Source organism: Leucoraja erinacea, chromosome 7 (genome assembly GCF_028641065.1).
Source record: "Leucoraja erinacea ecotype New England chromosome 7, Leri_hhj_1, whole genome shotgun sequence".
Classification (NCBI taxonomy): domain Eukaryota; kingdom Metazoa; phylum Chordata; class Chondrichthyes; order Rajiformes; family Rajidae; genus Leucoraja; species Leucoraja erinaceus.
The window spans coordinates 65,011,294-65,032,595 of NC_073383.1; the positions used below are offsets into that span (position 1 = coordinate 65,011,294).

Consider the following 21,302-nt stretch of genomic DNA (forward strand, 5'->3'; position numbering starts at 1 on the left):
TGAAGCACTGAATCTTGAAATCACAACTTTCTCACACATGCACAACAATGCAAAGTACTGAATGAGTCATTCATTTTTTTAAGCAGGTCACAGGAGTGTAATCATACACAAAAGGATACAAAACCAAAGAGACGTGGTAAAAACCATGACCAAATATATCGTTTCCAAATAACTTCATAAAAGAGATGTAAATTGCGAGAGTATTAGGGATGGAATTTTGAGCTTCATTTCATGAAGACACAGCTATCTATTGTGAGTCTAACGGATTATGGCTTCACAGGAGGTCAGGCTTAAATGAACACACAATTGGATGTTATGAACAGAACGGACAGGCATTGGAAGGATTTGAACACAAGCAACAGTAACTTTTAAGAGCAAGGTGCAAAGCATTATTGTATGGAAAATTAAAAGTAAGACCGTGATTCATTGAAAATAAGCTTTTTATTGACTGTAATAATTGACCTTAACGATATTGTTTAGGGACTAGTGAAGGAATTTTCAATGTATTGCAAGGTAGAGCTAAGCTGTGTGTCACAGCAATCGGATGGATATCAATTCCCCTGATTCCAAACATTACCAGCTCATAAATTGAACCACATATATTGCATGGAACAGGACCATTGAAGAAAGACACAGCTTTACGAGAAAACACCTTATCTACCTGCAACTCGGCCTTCAAGGAACCATGCACCTGTACTCCTAGATCCCTCTGATCTACAACACTACCCAGAGGCCTACCATTTACTGTCTAGGTCCTGCCCTTGTTCGGCATCCCAAAATGCAACACTTCTCTGTATTAAATTCCATCATCCATTCCTCCGTCCACCCGGCCAATCGATCCAGATCCTCCTGCAATCTTTCACAACCATCTTTACTATCTGCAAAACCACTCACTTTTGTATCATCAGCAAACTTGCTAATCTTGCCCTGTATGTTCTCATCCAAATCATTGATGTGGATGACGAACAGTAACGGCACCAGCACCGAACCCTGAGGCACTCCACTAGTCACAGGCCTCCAGTTCGAGAAGCAACCTTCCACCATCACCCTCTACTTCCTTCCATGGAGTCAATTTGCTATCCATTCAACTATCTCTCCTTGAATCCCATGCAATCTAACCTTCCATTAAAAATCTTGTTGAATGCCTTACAGAAATCCATGTACACAACATCTACAGCTCTGCCCTCATCGACCTTTTTGGTCACGTCTTCAAAAAAATCAATCAGATTTGTGAGACACGACCTTCCACAAAACCATGCTGACCATCCCTAATGAGCCCTTGCCCATTCAAATGCCTATAACCCTCAGATTTCCCTCTAGTAACTTTCCAAATACAGATTTCAAGCTCACCGGGCCATAGTTCCCACCATTTTCCCTGCAGCCCTTCTTGAAAAGAGGTACAACATTTGCCACCCTCCAGTCTTCCGGCATCTCTCCTGTATTTAAGTACGACTCGTAAAGTTCAATCAGGGCTTCCGCAATTTCCTCTCTAGTTTCCCGCAATGTCCTCGGATATATCTGACCAGGTCCTGGAGATTAGTCTACCTTCATACACAAAAGTACCTTCAGTACTTCTTTGAAGGTAACACTGACTGCTCTCAAGACACTTCCATTGATTGCCCCAAGTCTCTCTGTCCTACTGACTTTTTCCTCAGTAAATATAGGGGAGAAATACTCATTGAGGACCTTGCCCATTTCCTGTGGTTCCACACAGAGGTGACCCTTTGATTCCTGAGAGGTCCCATTCTCTCTCGAGTTACCTTTGCCCCCTTATCTATATTACTAAAAGTTTGACCTTAACCACTTCCTGTTGTTCTGTATATTGATTTTTGAAAAAACGCTGCCACTTCTGGCTGTGATTTCTGGCCATCTTACACAGAGTCCCCATCCGCTGCGCAGGACAAGAGGATTTTTCCCATCGATGAAAAATAAAAGAGTTATTAGTGTTTAGTGTTGGTGGTGATTAGTTTGAAATAAAGCACACCAAATGGTTGGTGGTGATTAGTTTGAAATAAAGCACAGCAAATGGTTGGTGGTGGGTGGTTTGAAATGGCAAATGATTAAAAGTCTAAACTTGACAACTTCCTGTTTGCACTGTATATTGATTCTAGATAAAATACTACCATTAAGGCTGTGATTTTTGGCCATCTTACTCAGTCCCCCTGCGCTCATCAAGTGCAGAGGATTCTTCCCATCAATGAAAAATAAAAGTGTTATTAGTGTTTAAAAAATGTTGAGAATCTCTCTCCTGTCAATCACGACACTAAGGCCACACCTCATCCGGTGGGAGGGGGCAGGGAGTGTGGGTGTGGCTCAGTCTTTGCAAGATGGGGGAGGGAGAGATCACGACTCTGTCTGAGCTGTGAATCAACTGAACACAACTGAATGTCTACTGAACTGTGAGTGTGCAGTTTATCTGGTGTTTTGTGGTGTTTTGTGTGGTTTTATGGTAGATTCACCCTGCTTGAAATGGTATGAAACTGCATTGGAATGTAGTGGCCTTGCACCCTGCATGAAATGGTATGAAACTGCATTTGAATTTGGTGGCCTTGCACCCTGCTAGAAGTGGTATGAAACTGCATTTGAATTTGGTGGCCTTGCACCCTGCTTGAAATGGCATGAAACAGCACTTGAATTTGGTGGCCTTGCACCCTGCTTGAAATGGCATGAAACCGCACTTGCATTTGGTGGCCTTGCACCCAGCTTGAAGTGGCATGAAACTGCACTTGAGTTTGGTGGCCTTGCACCCTGCTTGAAGTGGCATGAAACTGCACTTGAGTTTGGTGGCCTTGCACCCTGCTTGAAATGGTATGAAACCGCATTTGAATTTGGTGGCCTTGCACCCTGCTTGAAACGGAATTTCAAGGATTAGCCGTGAGTCAACTGCCAGCCCACCAGCCGTGAGTAAGCTGCCAGCACATCAGGCTTGAGTGACTGAGCTACCACCAGCTACCTTCAGCCCACAACACCCATACTAGCGCTCCAGAAAGCCCCCCCCCCCACTGGCCACCAATATTGGAATTAGTGGAAAAGTGGAATATCGCGTTGGGGGACCAGCCCTCCCGTTTGAACATGGGACCAAAAGGGTCCCACTTAGTCTAGTGTATTTATAAAATCTTTTGCGATTGTCCATATTGCAACTCACCAGAGCTATCTCCTGGCCCCTTTTTGCCCTTCTGATCTCCTTTTTCAGTTTATTATTTTGTTCCTCCAGGGATGCACTTGATCCCAGCTGTCTATCCCTGTCCCATGCATTCTTTTTGTTTTTGACCAACGCCTCAATTTCCCTCGTTGGCCAAGCTGAGCATTTGATGGCACTGGGCCTGTACTTACTGGTATTTAGAAGAATGAGAGGGGACCACATTGAAACGTACTGAATAGTGAAAGGCTTGGATAGAGTGGATGTGGAGAGGATGTGGAGAGGATGTTTCCACTAGTGGGAGAGTCCAAGACTAGAGGTCATAGCCTCAGAATTAAAGGACGTTCTTTTAGGAAAGGTGATAAGGAGAAATTTTGTTAGTCAATGGGTGGTGAATCTGAGGAATTATTTGCCCAAGAAGGCTGTGACGAACAAGTCAGTGGATATATTTAAGGAAGAGATAGATAGATTCTTGATCAGTACAGGTGTCAGGGGTTATGGGGAGAAGGCAGGAGTTAGGAGGGAGAGATAGGTCAGCCATGATTGAATGGCGGAGTAGACTTGATGGGCCGAATGGCTTAATTCTGCTCCTATCACTTGACCTTATGATCTTAGAAAGTTTAGAGAATTTTGATGTTTTCATTGGGAATGTTATTTTGAAATATGAGAACATAAGGAACAGATGCAGGAGAAAGCAGCACGACAATTGAACCTGTTTCTCCATGTCTGTGACATGGCTACTTTGCCATCCAATATCCCCATATTCTGTCCACCTCTGTGTTAGAAATCCTACCAATCCCTTCGTTAATGCACTTGGGCATCCAGAACCCTTTGGGAGAAGAGTTCCGAAGATTTGCAATCTTCTGCTGAAAAACAATTCTTCTCATCTCAATCCTAAAAAGTCAGCCCCACTTATCCTGAAACTTAACCGCCCAGTTCTAAACTGCAGCTGGGGAAATAGCTCTTGGGCATCTATCCTGCCAGCTCATCTCACAAGGCTCAATATTAAAGCGGAATTTGATAGAATTTTGAACATTGGGGACTGAAAGGGTGGGGATATTGGACAACAAGGTTGGCAAGAAACAAGATTAGCCATAATGGGGTAGGGTAGAACTAATTCCATGACTCCAGTGAGCTTCAGCAAATTTCTTTAACCTCTCTACAAAGCCACACCTTGGCAATGTGCTGCCATAAAAGGCAAGACGCATGCAGGAATTTATGTGTAAGAAGGAACTGCAGATGCTGGTTTACACCGAAGATTGATAAAAAAAAGGCTAGAGTAACTCAGCAGGTCAGGGAGCGTCTCTGGAGAAAAGGAGTAGTTGATGTTTCGGATCTACTCCAGCATTTTGTGTCCAAGCAGAAATGTATTTTGATTTGACAGGCAATTCACAATCGGTCAATTAGTCAGGAACAAATACCTGCTCACCCAGATCATGTTCCCCATTGAATTCAGCCAAATTGATGTGAGGGATAGCTTAATAAATTAGTTCTGAAGTTAACATTAAAAAAATTATTATAATTGCTTTTCACACAAACTCAAACAGGTTTAACCAAGACCTGAAGCACATTTATTTGGTTTGTTGCCAATGATAGGTTCCAATATTGGTACACTTTTATAATTGCCTTGTATGCTGAGTTTATATGAGTACGTGTCTGGATATGAAGGCCGTGGAGGATTGTTACGCACAAGATTGTTACTGCAGTGCATTCAGGAAGTATTCAGACCCCTTCACCTTTTCCACATTTTGTTACGTTACAACCTTATTTTAAAATTGATTAAACTCATTTTTTCTAACATCAATCTACACACAACACCGCAGAATGAAGAAGCAAAAACAGGTGTTTAGAAATTTTTGCAAAATAATTAAAACAAAATAACTGAAATATCACATTTACATAAGTATTCAGACCCTTTGCTATGACACTCAAAATTGAGCTTCGGTTCATCCTGTTTCCATTGATTATTCTTGAAATGTTTCTACTTGATTGGCGTCCACCAGTGGTAAATTAAATTGCTGTACACGATTTGGAAAGCCACACACCTGTCTATATATGGTCCCACAATTGACAGTGCATGTCGGAGCAAAAACCAAGTCATGAAGATGAAGGAATTGTCTGTAGACCTCCGAGATGGGATTGTGTCGAGAAACACATCTGGGGAATGGTATAAAACTATTTCTGCAGCATTGCAGGTCCCGAAGAGCACAGTGGCCTCCGTCATTATTAAATGGAAGAACTTTGGAACCACCAGGACTCTTCATAGAGTTGTCCGCCCAGCTAAACTGAGCAATCGGGGGAGGGCCTTAGTCAGGGAGGTGACCAAGAACCCAATGGTTCCTCTGTGGAGATGGGAGAACCTTCCAGAAGGATAACTTTGTCTGCAGCACTCCAGCAAGCAGGCCTTTATGGTAGAGTGGCCAGACGGAAGTCACTCCTCAGTAAAAGGCACATGACAGCCCAATTAGAGTATGCCAACAGGCATGAGAAACCAGATTCTCTGGTCTGAAGAAACCAAGACTGAACTATTTGGCCTGAATGGCAAGCGTCATGTCTGGAGGAAACCAGGCACCACTCATCATCTGGCCAATACCATATCTACGGTGAAGCATGGTGGTAATGAGGATGTTTTGCAGCAGCAGGATCTGGGAGGCTAGTCAGGATCGAGGGAAAGATGAACGGAGCAAAGTACAGAGAGACCCTTGATGAAAACCCGCTCCAGAGCGTTTTGGACCTCAGACTGGGGCGGAGATTAACCTTCTAACAGAACAATGACCCTAAGCACACAGCCAAGACAATGCAGGAGTGGCTTCATGACAAGCCTGTGAATGCCCTTGAGTTGCCCAGCCAGAGCCCAGACTTGTACCCAATCGAACATCTCTGGAGGGACCTGAAAATAGCTGTACATCGACGCTCCCCATCCAACCTGACAGAGCTTGAGAGGATCTGCAGAGTAGAATGGGAGAAATTACCCATATACGGGTGTGCCAAGCTTTTAGCGTCATACCCAAAAAGACTTGAGGCTGTAATCTCTGCCACAGGTGCCCAACAAAGCACTGAGTAAAAGGTCTGAATACTTATGTAAATGTGATATTTCAGTTATTTATTTTTAATTACCTTGCAAAAATTTCTAAATACCTGTTTTCGCTTTTTTATCATGGGGTATTGTGTGCAGATTGATGATTAAAAAAATGAATTTAATCAATTTTAGAATAATGCTGTAATGTAACAAAATGTGGAAAAAGTGAAAGGGTCTGAATACTTTCCGAATACACTGTATATCTTACGATGATCAGTTCTATGCCTAAATAGTAAATAAAACAAAAACTGTGGCAGAGATCAATTATACATTACCTTTCCTGATTTACAAAGAGGGATAAATTATGCATCAAAGCTATTTAAAGCATTTTATATTTTCCTTCAGCCACTTTTCCCATGTGCAACGTGACACTTAATACAAAAATAAATTACATTGATGCAACATATGGTGGGTCCCAATTCATTGCCTATCTAATTGCTTTTGAACTGAGCCATGAATTAAATCACATCAAATGACATTTAAGAGGCAAGCACATAGTTGGCCTGGTGTTCCCTATATTTTTCTTTCGTTTTTTCATGTGTAGCAGGAAAACATTTGCTGCTTTCAAGTCAACTGGGACTATTTCTGAGTCCAGTGATGTTTGGGAGATCATCACCAATGCCTTCACAATCTCTGTATCCTTCTTTATTAGAACCATAGGACATAAATTGTTACCAGATGTAAGGGGAGATCAACCATGATCTGATTGAATCACAGAGCAAGCTTGAGGGACTGACTGACCTACAGTAGTTTCCTTGCAGGAAAATCGAAGGTAGACAAAAATGCTGGAGAAACTCAACAGGTGAGGCAGCATCTATGGAGCTAAGGAAATAGGCAACGTTTCGGGTCGAGACCCTTCTTCAAACTGATGTGAGGATGGGGTGGGGCAGGAAGAAGAAAGGAAGAGGTGGAGGCAGTGGGCTGAGGGAGAGCTGAGAAGGGGAGGAGAAAGTAGGGACTACCTGAAATTAGAGAAGTCAATGTTCATACCACTGGGGTGCAAACTACCCAAGCGAAATATGAGGTGCTGCTCCTCCAATTTATGGTGGTCCTCACTCTGGCCACAGAGGAGGCCCAGGACTGAAAGGTCAGATTCGGAATGGGAGGGGGAGTTAAAGTGCTGAGCCACCGGGAGATCAGGTTGGTTATTGCGAACCAAGCGGAGGTGTTGGGCGAAGCTATCGCCAAGCCTACTCTTGGTCTCACCGATGTAGAGCAACTGACATCTAGAGCAGCGGATGCAATAGATGAAGCTGGAGGAGGTGCAGGTGAACCTCTGCCACACCTGGAAAGACTGCTTGGGTCCTTGAATGGAGTCAAAGGAGAAGGTAAAGCGACATTTTGTCGCTTTAAGTGTAGCATTTTGTCGCTTTGGCAGTTTGCACCCCAGCGGTATAATGATCTCACAATAGCTCTGTGTCTTTTTCCCTGTAAATTCAAAGCAGGGAAATCAGTGGCACTAAATATTTATTCTACTCTAGGAACTTCCAAGAACCATGATGTGGACATTATTGGAAAACAAGTTTATTTCTTTAATTTTCTGTCTTTCTGGCATGGCTTTTTAGTTTTACAGCAGCTTCTCACCTTGACATCCTCATTCTCACAGCAATCACTATTCTCCACCGCATAATTTCTTTAAATATATTATGTAGTTTGCAATTTATTTGAATCCTGCAAAATTATAAAATATATGACTTTGGTCTCTGCGTTTTATGGTTTATTTCAATTTGTTGATACGACTTCGAGATATTTAGTTGTGGAAAATATATTGTTTCATTAAAGTCTTCAAAACGAGTCCACATCACAAGATTAGAAATTGTTCTGCAAGAGCTGAACACACTTCTCGGCATCTGCATAGAATAGCGTCTTGTGCTTCTTGTGCGTAGTGGTGGAAAGATTGGTGGAAACGGGGCCGCAACGTGAACGCTCTTTCATTGACTCCTTCATTAAAGTGTAGATTCAATATTGTGTTTCTATCTAGATAAACTTTAAGTTGGCATTGGCTTCTAAATCACAATCCCAAGATGCCAGCATATTCTCCATCAGGTCAAAGGATTGTGAATTACACTTCCTCTCGGAAAGCTTGAGAATATTACATAGATGACAATGCCCTGTCATACTGACATTCTTTCAGAGATGACATCTTTCAAATAAGACACTAAAGTTTAATTTTTTTTTTCCCCAAAGAAACAGATCCTCTGACATGATTGCTCCATTGAAAGGAATATTAAGAAAACACCTGACACACTGGCCAATATTTATCCCTCATTAGCAATACTTAAATGAGCCATTATTGTTTGTGGGATTTTTGTCATGTGTGGTTTGGCAGCCACTTTCCCACATGTTACAACAGTGACACCTCAGATTATTTTGGAAGGACATCCAACCTTTGCAAAAACTGCTGTTTAAAGTGCAAGTTCTTTCTTCCTTCCGCTTTCGTTAAGTTCAGTTTAGTTTATTGTCACGTGTATCGAGGTACAGTGAAAAGCTTTTGTCTCATGCTAACCAGTCAGCAGAAAGACAAAACATGATTACAATCAATCCATTTACAGTGTATAGATACATGAAAAGGGAACAACGTTTAGAAGAGGAGTTGAGGGGCAGATAGATCAGCCATGATTGAGTGGCGCAGTAGACTTGATGGGCCGAATGACCTCATTTTGCTCCTATAATGTATGAACATGAACTTTCCCTGCAGCTGTACTACCCATTGTGCTCATGTATGGTTTAATTTAACTCCTGCACGGCATGCTCTGCAAGATAGCATGCTAAACACCTGACAAAAATGAAACAATACCAAGACTAAATACTGTTCCAATCAATGTTGGCAGTTTATTTAAATTAATTTAAATGAATGTGGTCACTTTACATACGTCAACATCAATTGAGGGAAATGGATAGTCAACATTTTGGGTCAAGACCATTCATCTCAACTGGACCCTTCATCAACCAATCCAGAAAAAAAATCATCCGAGCTTCCCTCCCCCCTTCTTTCATTTCCTCCAAATCCCACAGCAGCTCTCTGCACAGCTTCTCCAGTCCACAGCATGTTCTGCTCAGTTCCCCTTGCTTATTCTCCCAGGATTGGTGAACTTCAAGCAGAATCCCTATTAATGCACTCATGTTTGGGAACAACTGGTTTGTACAGAAGCACGGAAATCAACACAAACTTCTTAAGCACCTGCCGGCACAATTCCCTGTAGACTTTAATTACATTAATGAGCCTTAGTAGCTAGCAAACACTTGATGAGTGACGCCAATAACTGATATAAACTACTGGAAACATGTCAGAATATTCTTGGACAAAGCATTAAGGGTCAGATCACTATAAGAACATACACTTCAAACTTTTATAATGTGCAAACCTTAGGCTTCAGGGAGAACTTGCAACAGCCAGTGTGATAGAAACTGCAATGAGTAACATGAAATGTTGCAGTCAGTTCAAGATGTAGACAAGGGGCATTATGTAAAGCCACAGAGTCAGTAATGAATGCCACATGTGCGTTAAGGGCAGTTTATATAGGAAACCAGAAAGCCAATTGTCCAGAAAGATAGGTCACATCTTTGTAAAAGCTGGAGGCCCCTGCCAATGATGTCAGCAAGATTTCTCCATCAAAAAAGCCTGCTGTCACAAAAGATAGGCACACGGTGCTGGAGAAACTCAGTGGGTCAGGCAGCATCTCTGGATAAAATGGATGGGTGACGTTTAAAAAAAAAATCAGAATGTTTTTCCCAGAATGGAATAATCAAATACCAGAGAGCATAGTTTTAAGATAAGGGGGACAAAGTTTAAAGGAGATTGTAAGAGGGGGGATGTAGATCAAACAGTTTTGTTGATTAGATCCATGTCTGGTTTTTCTGCTGATGACCTGATCCATAATCCATGTCAGGTTTCCACACCACCACCACCTAGTGGCATGCGGGCAGCCATGTTGGTTAGGCAGACCAACTTACAATTTCGAGCCTACAGTACTCATTTTGATGGTCTCTGTATGTATTCTAATTAAAGTACTTGTTATGATATATAATGACTCTGTATCAATAGTACTTTGCACAGAGATGTGTGGGGCAAGTTTTTTTATACAGAGGGTGATGAGTGCCTGGAACGTGCTGGCAGGGACAGTGTTTGAGGCACCTTCGGTAGTGGTACTTAAGCCGTTTCAATGCCTGCATTTCGATATGCAGGGAAATGAGAGAAATGGATGATGTTCACACAAATAAGATTTGGTTTTGGCAACATGTTCGGCGCAGACATTGTGGGCCAAAGGGCCTGTTCCTGTGTTGTATTGTTCTATGTTCTACATCTTGTAGAAGCAGCAAGGTAGAATATAAAGAACATTGAGAGTTATTATCCAGGTAAGTTTCATAAGCAGGGAAATGCAGACTGTGAACACATTCAGAGATGCAATGAATAGTCATAGGGCGAGTTATATAGTGTGGAAACAGGCCCTTCGGCCCAACTTTCCCACACCGGCCAACATGTCTCAGTCCCACCTGCCTGCGTTTGGTCCATAAGTCTGCAAACTTGTCCTGTCCATGTACCTGTCCAAATGTTTCTTAAACATTGCAATAGTACCTGCCTCAACTACCTCCTCTGGCAACTCATCCATACACCCACCACCCTTTGTGTGAAAATGTTACCCCTCAGATTCTTATTAAATAGTTTCCCCTTCACCTTAAACCTATGTCCTCTGGTCCTCGATTCCCCCACTCTGGGTAAGAGACTGTGCATCTAACCGATCTATTCCTACTAAAGAAATTAATGACAAAGTAAAAAGTACATGCTAGATAGTAGTCTCTGGCATGAGAGAAGGTTACAAAACCATTATCAGAGATAGTAGTCAGTGGGTGTAACTGCAGCTGGACACATAGAGGAAGGTACGCAAAAGCTACTAACACAACTTGAGCCAAGTCCCACTAACCAAGAGCATGACTTACCATACACATACTCAGGAAACAATAGGGAGAGACAATTTGCACTGTTGTACATGAATGCAGGAAAATTGATTTGCTTATAATCTTGTAACTATACCTAGAAACCAAGAGCGCTGGACAGGACTAGTTGCAAATAATTGAAGCACACATATTCAGTTTAAGCATTAAGCCCAGAGCATAAGAAACGAGAATGGAGATAGACGGGTCTTCTTTACTTTCATCGCCACCTACTCCTCTTTTGATTATGCAAGGCACGAAACAGATCAGATGTCAAGCAATCTCTTGACAATCTCAAACGTCAGGAGAATATACAGTGAGTTGTTGGTAGGGCACTGCCACAAAAGGTAAAGAGCAATACAAAACAAGTTGAAAGATCCTTCTGAAGTTCCAAGAAAATCCACAAATATGCTGAAAGAAAGGCTGTGGAAATAGAGGAACTATGTGATATGAAAATAATGAGGTGCAACAAAGCAGGCAGAGCAGACAGTATAGAAGCTACTGCTACTTCAAGAACAAGTAGCCCTGAGCATTGCATCAGTGCCTGAGGAAAGGATAGTCCAGTCACAGTGGAATACAATAATTACAAAAGGTCGATTGACAACTGTACCTTGTTTAAAGTGAATATGCTTTGCCCCGACAGAAAGGTGGGAGCCAGTTGTCATGGGTTACTAATGATCAATGGGAAGCAGGATAAAGGAAAGGTTTTCAAAGATTCACAGAAATCACTGAACAAGACAAGAACATAAACGGAGACAGAACAAAGTTTATCAACTCTTTTTTGCAGTTCATGGGCAACCCAATTTTCATCTCAGCACCACTTTCCCACTGCCCCCTTTAGCCTTTTATGTTTAATTGTCTGTCCATCTCCACTTTGGCCATCTTCAATGAACAGATACACAGCTCTGAGTTTGAGAATTCCAAAGATTCACAACCCCCAGGAGAAAAAAAAAAAATCACCCTCATCGCATTTGAAATGGGTGACGCCTTATTCTGAAATTTTGCCCATAGATCTCGATACCCCCTTAAAGAAACATTCTCTCATCATCTGTCATATCAATCACCAAGAGAAGAGGAAATAAAGAAATACAGGGATGCAAACAGAGTAAGTAGTAGGATGACTAGGGTGAGCAGGGGAGATGGAAGGAATGCAGGAGTTACTGAAAATTAAAGAAATCAACATTCATCTCCACTAAACATCAGTGAAGGGAAAGATACAGAGTGTAGAATCAGATTTACAGGTAGAAAATAGATTTAAACGGGTAGGGCGATTGTATCGGATGATAGCAGATCCTTCTCCCAGACCAGCACACTATCAGTTGCCAACTGCTTCCACTCACTTAGTGCACATATATCTATCTGTTTGTCGGCTCCTTGTTTCCTACTTACAACTTGAAATACAGCTATTCTTGTATCATCAGCTTTGCAATTGGTCCCTTTATTCATCAACATACATAAATTAGTCCATGTAGTTTCCTACCATTTCAAGCAGGGTGCAAGGCCATCAAATTCAAGTGCACTTTCCTACCACTTCAAGCAGGGTGCAAGGCCACCAAATTCAAGTGCAGTTTCCTACCACTTCAAGCAAGGTGCAAGACCACCAAATTCAAATGCCGTTTCATACCTTTTCAAGCAGGGTGCAAGGCCACCACATTCACATGCAGTTTCATACTGTCAAGCTCCTCAAGTTTGCGGACGACACAACCCTGATTGGACTGATCCAGGATGGGAAGGAAACTGCCTGCAGACAGGAAATGTCGCAACTGCCGACCTGATGCCATCGCAACAACCGAGAGCTCGATGGTCTTAAGACAGTGGAATTGATTGTGGACTTTAGGAGAGCTCCCCCTCCCCTCACCCCACTTACCATCAACAACACCACAGTCACATCTGTGGTCTTTTATGTTCCTGGGAACCATCATCTCCAAGGACCTTAAGTGGGGGGCTACCATCGACTCAACAGTCAAAAAGGCACAACAGAGGATGTACTTCATATGGTAGCTGAGGAAGCTCAATCTGACACAGGCAATGATGGTCCAATTCATCGTAGAGTCTGTTCTCACCTTCTCCATCATGTTCTGGTTTGGCTCAGCCACCAAACACGACACCTGGAGGCTGCAGCGAATCGGCTGATCAGCAGAGAACCTTCCCTCCATTGATGAACTGTACACTGCAAGGGCCTGGAAGCAAGCGGGCAAGATCATCTCTGAGCCCTCTCTCACCCTGGCCACAAACTCTCTGAATCACTTCCCTCTGGAAGGCGACTCCGGACTGTCAAAACTGCCACAGCCAGACATAAAAACAGTTTTTATCCACGAGTAGTTGCTTGACTCAACAGCTAAAAATCTGTCACCTCCCTTTGATCTGGTATTTTGTTGGTTCACATGTTTGATCAATGGTGTTTTATCAATAATGTTTTCTTATTATTAATGTTTAGTGTTTTCCGAGTCATTCGTAACTGTCACTGTATGTCATGTTGTTACTTGTGGGTGGAGCACCAAGGCAAATTCATTGTATGTGAATACTTGGCCAATAAACTTACTTACTACCATTTCAAACAGGTGCAAGGCCACCAACTTCAAATGCATTTTTGTACGATTTCAAGCAGAGTGCAAGGACACCAAATTTAAATGCAGTTTCATACCATTTCAAGTAGGATGCAAGGCCACCAAATTCATGCAGTTTCCTACCATTTCAAGCAGGGTGCAAGGCCACCAAATTCAAGTGAAGTTCTACTTCGGAGTCACGTGAGTGACTACGTGAAGACCCCATCCAACACGCATGCGCGACATAGCGTCTCACGCAGTGCACAGCGACGGACGGGAGTACGAGCTCTCCCGTAACAATTTGAAAACGGACCTTCAGGTAAGCAAATCTTACTCTGAGGACATGGTGTTTTTGAAACCCTGTTCTGCTTTATTTTAAATAGGAATAGAACAGGGAAAACACCAAGGAAGGTCGTTCCCCGCTATGGGCCAGGAGGATTCCAGCAGTGGGGGATGACCGGCAGCACCTGGACCGCACAACGCTGCGGTCCACAGTCACCGACAGCATTCCGAGCCAAGCCCAGCGCCGCTAGCATAGCTCAAGGAACGTTGGTGACCAACCACAGTGGCTGGATGCAGACACGCGGAAGTCGGACCGGCCGGTTCACTCATCAGAGCCCGGCACGGTAGACTCCCGCCCAAGAGTGGCTAAAAGTGACCATTTCAAGCCTTATGGAAAGGCTCATGGAGCAAAGCTCCAGCGAGACTTACTCCGGGAGCTGGGGCAAGCTCACCAAGGGAGCACAAACACTCCCGCTCCAGTGCACTCAACAGAGGGGAGCGTTGGCGACCAGTGCTGGGCTGGTCAAGAAGAGGGGTCACTGGCTGAACAAAATCGGGAGTATGCTTGAGGTACAGGACCAAGAAGAGCTGCTGGGTGTGGTGAACCGCTACCTGGCAACACCGCGAGCGGAACGGCCGTTACAGCCTAAACTGGCCATCAGCTTACTACCTGTCCTTCAAACCTCTCCAAGACAGGTAGTCATTAAGGAGTTGGACTTATTCATGCCTCACCCAAAATTGCATTTGCTCAATCTGCCTGCATTACAGGGGGTACATTGAGCAGGGTATTTAAACCCAAAAAACTTAAAATTGCAAAAAATGTAGATACCCCTGACGTCGGCTATCACTTCACATGCTCATTCCATGGACAGGGTTGACATGCCAAAACACCCTGACTCTACTGTGTAACACAGTATGTGATTGGCAACCTCCGGAAGGAGATCATAAAACCTGCCCTCAACCTCAAAAATTCGCAGGACTGTGTAGAACGCCGACCTCAGAACCACAGATCCTGCTATTTGGAAAAGAATTACCAAATCAAGCCTAAAATCTGCACAAAGAACCCAAAGGTATTTTGGCCTCATGAGGGCAGGACCTGGAATGAGCAAACCACTCAAAAACCCAGACGGCAGTACCTCTACGCATTCACCAGTAGGCGTCTACTTCATGGTACTGGTGAAAGCTCGGGGCCCGCATACCATACCCGCAAGTCTTTCGGGACAGGGTCCAGAGCGGGCCCCATGGAAAACACGCCATCCCCCAACAACACCACCCCAACAAACAAGGAACCAGAAACCAAAGAAATGAACACACCACTAAACAACAGTGGAGGTAGGTGAGTATGGCTCCTACCATCACATAAAAGGCGAGGGGATTGTGCTCACAGGGGGGGGGGGGGGGCATACCTGGTTTTGGAAGCATGAAGAACTATCACACTTGGTAGTTATATACCAAAAGTATTCAAGGACAAAAAATTGAATTTAAGAAAAACTTGCCACCAGTTCAGCATGCACCCCAAAGGGGTTCTACCCTCTCACTAAAAAGGAAACATGAGGGACAAGCTGAACTGGAGAAGACATACAAAGGGGTCATAAAGAAGTCTAAATATGAACCTTTGGAACCCGTATTAAATTTACCAAAAAAACAAAAAAGATGGTGAATGTTGCACCATCATTGACTTAACCACATTGAATACTTTCACCAGGTATACACACTTTAATGGAAAACATTTGTAACTGCCAAACATGGATTTCCTAAGGATACTTTATGGTAGGCATCGACTTAGAATATGCATACTATTCAGTACCCATTCATAAAGATCATCGGAAATACCTAAAATTTACCTGGATGGGGTAACTATGGTAGTATAAATTATTGACCAATGGGCCAAAACTGTTTTCCAAGATATTCAAACCAGCCTGACACCATTAAGGAAACATATTGTCATGTCATATCTCGATGATATTTAACAACAGACAAAACCAAGGAATTAGCTAAATCAGCAGCATTAGCTACTGAAAATGTATTTAGCCTGGGCTTTGTCATACAATCCAGATAAATCTACGTTGACACCATCCACAACTATGGACTAACTGGTATTCAATTAACTCAGTCCACATGTTTTTCACGTTGCCAAAAGGAAAATCAGCATAATTGGCACAAACCTGTAACAAATTAATGGTTAACAATCAACCAACCATTCGACAAAGTGGCAGGAGTAATTGGGAAATTAGTAGCAGCATTACCAGCTACTTAACTTGGACCTTTCCATTAGAACTAAGGTGCTAGTGTTTAAACAAAATAGCCCATATCCAGAACAGGTGGTAAATGGACTAATCTAGAGTCATCACCACTACAGACACTGGACATAAAACCTGGTTGGGAATGTTGGGTGCGTTCTATGGGTTAAAAGCATATTGTTCAATAGTGCACCATTTTGCATGTTCATTTATAATTTGACAATATCACAGTGGTGGCCTATACTAAACCACATGGGTGAACTAAAATCGATATCATGTGACAGTTTGATTAACACAATCTGGTAATGGTATGTCGTCAAACATATTTGGCTAGCAGCAGCTTACCTACCAGGTGAGCTAAATACTGTGGCAGACATGTTAAACCAAAGTATTTGCTGAAATTACAAAGCAATATGGAACACCAGATATCGATTTCTTTGCATTCCGACTGAATCACCACGTACCGATGTATGTCGCATGGGAACCAGACCTCGAGGCAGCGGCGATGGATACATCCGCGCTGAACTGGGGGGGGGGGACTAATCTCTATGTTTTCTCCCCTTTTCTGCCTCATCGGTCAGATACTACGCAAAATACAGATGAATTTTGCTTCGGACTTTTGGTAGTACCCGACTGGCCTACACAGCCATGGTTCCCAGTGATCCTTGAGGTCATTGAAACCCATGACCATTCCACACGGACCAGATCTACTGATCCACCCTGTATCAGGCGAAAGTCACCCATGCAATGACAGAATAAGCCTACTGGGTTGCAGATTCCAAAAGACCTTTTGATGGACCAGGGATTGTCAGGACCATGAACACGATGACAGCATCTCACCGACTCCACGAAGAAACAATATCTCTCCAGTATAAGAAAATGGGAAACATACTGCTCGAGAACAGAGACAACCTACTAATCAACCACCATACCCATGTACCGGAGTTCCTGGCCAGCCTTCACCATGATGAAGGTCTGAACTATAGCACTATCAAATGTGCTAGAAGTGCACCGTAGCCTATCTAAGACAAGCACCAAGGGAAAGGCCATAGGTCTCGTCCACTGGTGGCCAAATTAATGAGAGGTACCTTCTATTCAAATTCCCTAGACCTAGATATACCAAGATCTGGGATGTCAGCGTTGTCCTGACATACCTAAGGGATGGCCACCAGCCAGATTTCTTACTTTGAAAACAGCTACACTATATAGGGCCATGCTGATGGCTTAGTCTCAACATAAGGGTCCAGTCTTTTTACCTACTCAGACTGGACAATATGGTCATAACATCAGACCAAATAACATTCACCATTCAGGAGCTGGTGAAACAGAGCAGACCAGGAACTTCAGGACTCATTATGGAATACCGGGCGTACCCACCTGACCACCGTTATATGTCATGATTCACCTCCTACAATGTATCAACACAACCTAAAATTCCCGAGGGAGACAAAATGGGTCAGCCACAAAAAAGCCACTGGGTCAGGGCACCGAGTCAAACCATCTCTAGATGGCTCAAACAGGTATTGGGAGCTGCTGGAGTGGATACTGATATTTACACATCTCACTCCACCAGAGCAGCATCCACGTCGGTGGCTAACAGTATGGATGTGCCACTGGACCAACCTGGTAACAGCAGGGGGTCCATGGGAAGAACTTTCAAACATTCTACAACAAGCCATTAAAACCCGTTTCACTTGCAGAGAGAATTTTAGACGCTACAAATAATATATAATTTAGCCTGGGGGAGCATTAATTTCTTTGTTATTATTTTCAAATAATACCATTGTTGTTTTACAAACAGATTCAGGTTTGATTACGATAACATACTTCCTCCCTTGGATGACTTCGGCAGCGAGTGAAGTATGGACTGTTACACGGTTTGAAATCACAGAGCTTTAAAATCTTCACGTAGTCACTCACATAACTCCAAAGTAAAATAGTAAGATTAAACGAGAACTTACCAGTTTGAAGTTTGATCTGTATTTTATGAGGAGTTACGATGAGGGATTACGTGCCCTCCGCTTCCACCCTCAATTATAGAGATCAACTGGTATCTTAGTTCTCCTTATCTTTACTATGTTTATTTCAATTATTGTGTTTTCTGTGATTCCACACCGCTGCTTTGAAGTATGTCGCGTGCTGGACAGGGTCTTCACGTAATCCCTCATAAAATACAGATCAAACTTCAAACTGGTAAGTTCTCGTTTAATCGTACTATTTTATACCATTTCAAGCAGGGTGCAAGGCCACCAAATTCAATTGCAGTTTCATACCAATTCAAGCAGAGTGCAAGGCCACCAAATTCAAATGCAGTTTTATACCACTTCAAGCTGGGTGCAAGGCCATCAAATTCAAATGCAGTTTCATACCGTTTCAAGAGGGTGCAAGGCCACCAAATTCAAATACAGTTTCATACCATTTCATTCAGGGTAAAATCACCATAAAACCACAATAAAACCAAAAAAAAACACATAAAAACCACGCTCATAGTTCAGTAGACATTCAGTGTGTTCAGTTGATTCACAGCTCAGACAGAGAGTCATGACCCTCTCCCTCCCCCATTTTACAGAGAATGAGCCATGCCCACATTTCTCGGTTTTATAGCTCCTCCCCCTCCCACCGGAAGGGGCGTGGCCTTCATGGCATGAGAGAGAATCTCATTTTTTAATTTTCCTCGATTACTCAGCGGGAGGGGTCTCTGAGTAATGTGGCCAAAAATCACAGCCGTAAGTGGTCGCATTTTTTCTACAATCAGTATACAATGCAAACAGGAAGTGGTCAAGATTAGAGTTTTAATTATATAGATATCATCCCTAAAGCCATGTGCTCTTACCTTGCCTTATATGTGCCACTGGCCATTTAAATCAGCTGCCCTGGACAATTTATAACTGTTTTTACTAGTATTTTAATGTTGCTGTTTTTTACCTGCACTTTTTAACTATTCGTATTGTTTTTATCACGGACTGGTTTGATTTTATTGTTTTTATTTATGTGTGAAATGTTTAAGTTTTATGTGCGATGCTCTGGTATTCCCTGGGAAACGTCTTCTCATTTTGCACTGTACAACTGTTGCTTTACAAGATGACAATCAAGGTTGATTGATTATTGATTGATTGATTGATTTATTGAATACCTGTTGGATATCTAAATATGCTGCATCTGCGAGTTCCTTGTTATACACTCTATTTTTTTACACTATCAAAGAATGACAGCAAGTTTGTTAATTACAATTTTCCTTTCAGTAAATCATTTTGACACTGCTTGATGGTTTTATAATTTTATAATATCCTGCTATTAACTTCAGATTAAATTAGAACACTTTCCCCATGACAGATATTGGCCGCAGGGGGCAAAGATTTATTTATTTTTCTCTCTCTCACTTTTTGAATAATTATATTTGTGATATCCTTGTACTCAATAACTTTAGTTTAGTTTAGTTTATAGATACAGCACTGAAACAGGCCCTTTCGGCCCACCGGGTCCGCGCACATTAACACTATCCTGTACCCACACATAATGTGAGATCCCCGCACATTAACACTATCCCATACTCACTAGGGACAATTTTACATTTACCAAGCCAATTAACCTACATACCTGTACGTCTTACGAGTAGGGGAGGAAACTGAAGATCTCGGAGAAAACCCACACAGGTCATGGGGAGAAAGTACAAACTCCGTACAGACAACACCCATAGTCAGGATCGAGCCCGGGTCTCTGGTACTGCATTCACTGTAAGGCAACTCCACTGCAGCGCAACCGTACCTTCTTTAGAACTTCTCCAGAACCTATGGAATTCTGGTCGATCACCACCAGTGCATTCCCTACCTTTAGGGTCCTAGATCACAGAGCATTAGATCCAGGGATCTTGTTCCAGGGATCATGGTCCCAGGGGGTTCGACTAGTCCCGACCCGGGGTCCGATTGCAGGGAGCTGAGATCCCCCGATGCGAGAGCTTGATTGCCCCGACGTGGAGGGCCTGACCGCCGGCTACGGGAACAAGATCCTCATATCAAAGGAAGGCTCAAGGCCTCCAACTGCGGGAGAGCAAAGAAGGGAAGAGATTGAACTTATTTTTCACCTTCCATCACAGTGTGGAATGTGGAGGAGTCACTGTGGTTGATGTTTATGGGTAAACAGGTATATGGGACTAGGGGAGAATACGTGTTCGGCACGGACTAGAAGGGTCGAGATGGCCTGTTTCCGTGCTGTAATTGTTATATGGTTATATGGTTAAGGACGTCTTCTTTTCATCATCGGCGGTCACTCGAAACGCGTATGACTGTCCTCTCATAGAGGACGCCCGTGAGTGACTTTGTTTAACGTGGGGAGACTGGTGCACAGACATCTACCACATGGGCCTTGACAGATCTGGGTCAGAATCCAGTGGCATGGAATCCAAGACGACCGGTGACCCTTTTCTGCTGCAGCCTTCATCCGCTTTCCCAGCGTTGTGACACTCCACTAAAGTCAGTCATCATCCTCCATCTGTTCCACCATTCAGATCTTGGTATCATACGGCACCTGGTATTCCAGGCGGTCTCCCATCCAAGTACTTACCAGGCCTGAGCCACCTTAGCTTCCGAGATCAAACGGGATCGGCCGTGTTCAGGTTAGTATGACAGTCTAGTAAGGACATCTAGGTGAACTACGTGAGCAGATAGCAAAAGCAGAATCATTATTTCATAGCTGTAAATGAGCTCCACTATCCCGTACATAATTTCTTCAACTAAATATGTTCATATTTGATTATAGTATATTCATGCTGTTTAAAATCGGGGACAGCATAGTGGTGCAGTGGTAGAGTTGCTGCATTACAGTGCCAGCAACCCAGGTCCAATCCTGAGTACTGGTGCTATCTGTACCGAGTTTGAAACGTTCTCCCTATGACTGCGTCGGTTTTCTCTGGGTGCTTCAGTTTCCTCCACACTCCAAAGATGTGCACGTTTGTGTTAATCCTGGCTAAATTGGACCAGCTAGAACTTCAAAATGGGGTTAAGTTTCAGGGTTGCTGGGAGATTTGGTCAAATTGAAATTGCTCCCTGCAGAGCTGGGACAGGGTGCGAGAGGTGCCAGGGAGTCTG

At 43.1% G+C, this 21,302-nt stretch overlaps 1 pseudogene; it reads right to left on the reverse strand.

Annotated features, from left to right (window-relative positions):
* Nucleotides 1-20,730: 20,730 nt before the first annotated feature.
* On the reverse strand, nt 20,731-20,848 carry LOC129699159 (5S ribosomal RNA; annotated as a pseudogene).
* Nucleotides 20,849-21,302: the final 454 nt, after the last annotated feature.